Source organism: Callospermophilus lateralis, chromosome 8 (assembly GCF_048772815.1).
Source record: "Callospermophilus lateralis isolate mCalLat2 chromosome 8, mCalLat2.hap1, whole genome shotgun sequence".
Taxonomy (NCBI): domain Eukaryota; kingdom Metazoa; phylum Chordata; class Mammalia; order Rodentia; family Sciuridae; genus Callospermophilus; species Callospermophilus lateralis.
This window is the reverse complement of record NC_135312.1, coordinates 71,870,614-71,876,875: the sequence shown is the minus strand read 5'-3', so window position 1 is coordinate 71,876,875 and position 6,262 is coordinate 71,870,614. Positions and strand designations below refer to the sequence as shown.

General features: G+C 34.1%; 1 pseudogene; it reads right to left on the bottom strand.

Moving 5' to 3' along the window:
- Positions 1–729: 729 nt before the first annotated feature.
- On the bottom strand, positions 730–1,470 carry LOC143642086 (uncharacterized; annotated as a pseudogene).
- Positions 1,471–6,262: the final 4,792 nt, after the last annotated feature.

Genomic DNA, 6,262 nt, shown 5'->3' with positions numbered 1-6,262 from the left:
ATTATTTGCAGTTATAAAACTTTGAAATAGCCTAAATATTACTAATAAGAGAATGATTGAATTCAACATTTTTATAACTTATGACTGAACATTTTGATTCAGACTGCTGAAGTTCAACTTAAAGGTTGTGGGAAATTTTCATTGGGTAATAAAAATGGATGTAGTTAATCCCAGGGGCTCAAGAGGCTAAGGCAGAAGGATTGCAAGTTCAAAGCCAGCCATAGCAACTTAGTGAGGCCATGAGCAATTCAGCAAGGCTTTAAGAAACTCAGTGAGACCCCGTCTCTAAATAGAATATATAAAAGGGCTGAAAATGTGACTCTGTGGTTAAGCACTCTTGGGTTCAATCCCTGATGCCCCCGCCCCCCAAAAAATAGCATATAGCAATAAGGACAAAAAAAATCTGTGTTTGAGCATATATACATGTGTGTGGGTGTATTATAATGTGGAAAGAGTGACTAAAAGGAAATATGCTAACATGCCAATGATAGATATCTCTGGATTATGAAAATTAAATTGACTTTTATTTTATTTATTATAGTTTTATTTATTTTACAGGCCCCATTGAATCATTAGGTTTTATAACCTGAAAAGAAATATACTAAAATTAAATGGATAGACAACTTTGTGAGATATATAGATAGATAGATAGATAGATAGATAGATAGATATAGATATATATTCTTTTCTTCCACTTTATTTCATATTCCCACCATAATAATGACTCCTTTAATTTAAACTAAAAACCAGAGGGTTCTTGAAAGAGTGGCAGCAAAGGAATGGAGGGGTCAAAGACTGATGAGGGATACATGGGGTGGAGAATCAGCAAATCGTCTTGACTGGGCTCTTTAAGTTGCTGGTGGCTTGGAGTTGCAGCTGGTAAGCCATCTGATGGATCTTGAAACAGTAGAGCCTGGGCACAAACTGGTTGGCAGGTCGCTTGGGCCAGTATTCTGGATGCACCATGAAGATCATGTGAAGGAAATTGGTGACAAAGTAGGCGCCGTCCGTGTGATGGTGCCTCGAAGACTTGGGTGTGTACACATGCATGCACTTGGGACAGTAGAGCTGAACCATGGCCTTGCCTGGGATGTCTGAAAGGCCGAAGGAAAGCATTGGCTGCTTCTTACAGTACACACAGGGGCAGTAGCCAAAATCCCCCTGCTAGTACTTTTCCAACATCTGGGAGATGCCACAGTTGGTGAGGATGTAGGGGGCGTGGATCAATCCATACAACATCTCAGCTGCATGCTCAATCAGGTCACTCTGGTTGGGGTTGTCTTCTAGCTCTTCATCAGGATCCAGGTTCAAGATCATGTCTAGATCTTGTCAATATTGAGGCACTTGCTCATTGAGTCCAGTAAGATTAAATTTGTCCTGGATATAGTCTTCATGCACTTCACAGAATAATTCATTGCCATGGAGCCCACAAAACCAGGAAATCCAGGATGCTTCCTCTGAGCTAATCATCTTCATGTTGGCCTCTGGACAGGGAACTGGACGGGGTGGGGGAGGGGATTAAGGCTTCTAAGGAACTGAGGCTACTGCTACAGCGCAGGCTGGAGACCCAATCAGGGCAGGCTAAGGGAGGGGGGCGGTGAGGGGGGAAGTTGTGCTATATTTTCTTCATACATCATTTATCTTCCTTCTGTTCACTCTCATCCCTACTGGTATGAATTATTCGAAAAAAATAGAGAAGAAATAGCAAATGGTGAATTTAGATAATGATCTATTTTGATGTTTATATCATAACCAGTTTTCTTTTTTTTTAAATTTTGAACTTAAGCTTTTCAGTTATGCTTGAAAAAGAGACTCTATCATGATCCATGCATGGGTCTTTGTCAAATGACAGTATTTAATTAGTATTTTCCAGGTCTAACTAAGACAATGTCACATTTTCACAAAATACAGATCTCACTTAATGTAATAGGAAACCACGCAGAGTTTCTTATGAACAAGCCAAGGTTTGGGGAGATGAGGTGTTGAAGGACATAGAGTGGATAAATTCTCTCCACACTGTGAGGGCAGAACCATCTTAATGTCTGCATCTCTTTTTAAATTTTCACCTAAGGCTAGTCTACCCTGCTCAACTTAACTCCAAAATAAAACAAATTTCATAAGCATTTCAAAGCAACATTTTTCAAAAAAATCTATGAATTCTAACCTGAGCTATGAAAAACCTTATGTAGAAATGAGGCTATGTCATTTAACTGAATTATCTTTGTATGTGGAATTTTTTAACATGAACTCTGCAGAATACCATTGGACCTCTCTTTCATCACTAGGTTTTTTAAATTATATTTTTACTTATTAACTGTTCACAAGACAGTTCATAACTTAAAAGTTTGTTGGTATTATTGCCTCTATTACACAGGTGGAGGGAGAAACCAAGGAATACACACAAAGTACTACAGCTGGAATTTAGTTAATAACAAAATTTAATTATATGTCTGTATTATGAAAAATTTTAAATAAACCATTTTAAGTAATATCATGAGACAAAATGTTTAGGGATGTTTTATCAAAAATATGTAAGATCTCCAGATCAAAAGATTAAGATAGAGCTGAGATAAATTATAGAAAGCATGAATAAATGGAAAAATACACCATATTTCTGAATTGAAAGGCTCAGTATTTTAAGGTATCAATTATTTTTCAAACACCATAATCACAGACTATACAACACATAGATATCTACAAAAGTGGAAATTTATAAAAGTGGAAGTTTAAATGTTAATTTTAAAATTTATATCAAAATACAAAAGATTTGGGATGGCAAAAATAATATCACAAATTCTCTAGTTGGGAAACTAATACCCTCTGATTTCAAGGCTTCCTAAAAACCTACAGTAATTAAGATAGTGTTGTGTTAGCATAAGGATAAACAAACAAGTCTATGAATGGAAGATTGAATAGACATATGTATATATATAGTCAATAAATTTTCTACAGAGAAACCAATACAATTTTTTGGACAAACATGGAGTTGGAAGGCAGATACTTGTCTTATGCTTGCAGCTATAGCCAAGGCAAAACTCGTTGTATAGCACCAGCTACTCCCAAGTTGAAGAGATAAACCACCAACTATTCCTTGGGCATGATGTAGGTTTAACTTGGGTCAGTTCCTAGGTCATTACCAATATAGTCGCCTGCCTCTTAGGATTGCCTTGCAACATGAGCTATTTATGTAATTATCCTAGACTAGAAACAAGAAAATAAATTTTGTTTCAGATTTTAGTTACTAAAAATGTTTAACAGCTAATATCATTTCTTATCATGAAATAATAAGCATAGATATCTAGGATATGACACTTTCCAAAATCTCCTACACCTGACAAAATCACACACTGATAAATTTGCTGAGCTCTTCTAGAAATCTAATTTATACCACATACTCTTCAAAGTATAGACAGAGTCTCACACAGGTTTACACTAGAAGACATGTACAAACCAGACTGTTCTATATTTGTTCTTTTCTATTGTTGTTCAGTTGTTTTGTTACTATAGAAACAATGCAGAGAGGGGAGGGGAAGGGAGGGGAGGGGGATAGTAAAGGATAGGAAAGGCAGCAGAATACAACAGACCCTAGTATGGCAATATATAAATCAATGGAATTGTAAATGATGTGATTCTGCAATTTGTATACGGAGTAAAAATGGGAGTTCATAACCCACTTGAATCAAAGTGTGAAATATGATATATCAAGAACTATGTAATGTTTTGAACAACCAACAATAAAAAAAAGAAACAATGCAGAACTATAATGTGCATAATCAATGACATCGTTTGCAAAAAATCAAATATGTGCATAGACAATTACTTTATTCTTTATTTTCATGAAAAAAATTTCCCTATCAATACTTGGTAATGACCTAATGATTGCAAACATGCTAATTCTGACTAAATATTGAGTATGCATTCTGTTTAATGTCACTCTTTTGTGTGTGTAGATTTATTTTAATTTCAATTTTTATTTTTAGAAACCATAAAAAATAATATAAAGAGAACTTATATTCCCTTCACTTAGTTCCCTCTATCAAATGACAGTATTTAATAATTATTTTCCAGGTCTAACTAAGAAAATGTCACATTTTCACAAAATACAGGTGTCACTTAATAGGAAACCACACAGAGTGGTATCTAACAACATCATCTTCAAAAATTAGAATTCTTATCACAACCAACATAATGACATTGCTACAGTCAAGATATATTTTCATCACTACAAGACTGCCTTACTCATGGTGCCATTTCATTGATTCACTTACTTCCCTCCCTATCCAATTCTCTCCCAAACTCTTGGAAACAATAAGATGTTCTTGATTTCTAAAATTTTGCTTGTTAAGGATTACTAGTTAAATTGAATAACACAATATGCAGTCTCTAAAAATTCATCTTCACTAAAATAATTCTCTGTAACTTTCATCCAACTAATTAGGTGTGTCAATATTTTGTCCTTTTGATTAATACATACTATTCATGATATGGATGTACCACAGCTTGTTTAACTCATTGAAGGATAATTTAGCAGTTTGCATTGAAGGATAATAGGGCTGTTTGCAGGTTTGGGTGATTGTGAATAATACTTCCATATATATTCATGTATGAGTTTTGTGAGAACATAAGTTTTTTTATTTCTCTGCAATAAATGTCCAAGTGTGTAATTGCTGGGTCTACTTTACTTTCTTGTGGCTACACATTTCCCATTTTCAGTGATCAATGTCTTCATATCTATTAATCATTTTTTTGGTACCAGGGTTTGAACCCAGAGTTGATTAATCACTTAGCTACATATCCAGCCTTTTTTATCTTTTTGTTTAAAGAATGGGTCTCACTAAGTTGCTTCAAGGAGACTCACTAAGTTGCTGAGACTGGTTTTGAAATTATTATCCTACTGCCTCAGCCTCCTGAGTTATAGTGAATATAGGCATATACCACTGTGCCCAGCCATTCCTCACTTTTTAAATTGAGGTTATTTTTAGTTCTGGAGCTTTGAGAGGTTTTACTATTTAATTTTGAAGGTTCTTCATATATTTTATATACTAGTCTATCAGATATGTGGATTACAAATATTTTTCTCCAAATCCACTTACAAGGTATTTTACAGTGCAAAATGCCTAATTTTGATGTGGTCCAATTCTTTAGTTTTTATTTTAAGGATCATACTTTTGGTGTTAAGTCTGTTTTTTAACCTAATGTTAGCTCTTGGAGATAATTCTTAGTTACTGATGTCAATTGCTGCAGAATCATTAGTTGAAACAGTTGTCCTTAATCTATTGTTTTTTTAAAGAGAGAGAGAGAGAGAATTTTTAATATTTATTTTTTTAGTTTTTGGCAGACACAACATCTTTGTTTGTATGTGGTGCTGAGGATCGAACCTGGGCCACACGCATGCTAGGCAAGCATGCTACCACTTGAGCCACATTCCCAGCCCATTAACTGGTTGCTTTTGAGGAGAGAAACCACCAACTATTCCTTGGGCATGATGTAGGTTGGACTTTGGTTAATTCCTAGGTCATTACTTCTGTCAAAAATCAGAAAGAGAATTGGGGAGATGCTGATCAAAGGACACAAAATTTTAGTTAGATAGATAGTATATGTCCAAGAGATCTATTTCATATCACAATGAATGTAGCTAATAGCAATATGTTGAATACTTAAAAAATACTGAATAGTAGCTTTTATGTGTTCTAATGCCACAAAAATATCAAGTATTTGAGGTAATAAATATGCTATTTAGCTTGGTTTAGCCATTTCACAATATATACATATCATATTATAAACCTAAATATATACAATTTCTGTTTGAAAAAAGTCACTACTGAGAAAAGGAAAGATAAAGTCAGTGAGAAGTTTTGTAACAAATCCAACTAAAAGGTTTTTAGGGGCTAATTCTGTATTACTCATTCTATTCTGTTTATCTATGTGTCTGTTCTTTCAGCAATATCACATTGTCTCTACTATATTAAGTCTTTGAAATTGATTAAATTGACTTCTCCTCACTTTATTCGTATCTTTGAAACTTGTTTTATGTCTTCTAGGCTTTTGGCTTTTAATATGTATTTTAGAGCAAGTTTATATATGCCTATAATTTTTTATGGGATTTTCCTAGGAATTGCATTTAAACTAAAGGTAAACTGGGATCAACTAACTGACATTTATAAAATGTAGTCTTCCAATCCATGAACATACCATATCTTCCTATGTATTTATTGATTTTTAAAAAATTTTTTATTAAGCCTCTTGTCATTTCTAGATATAA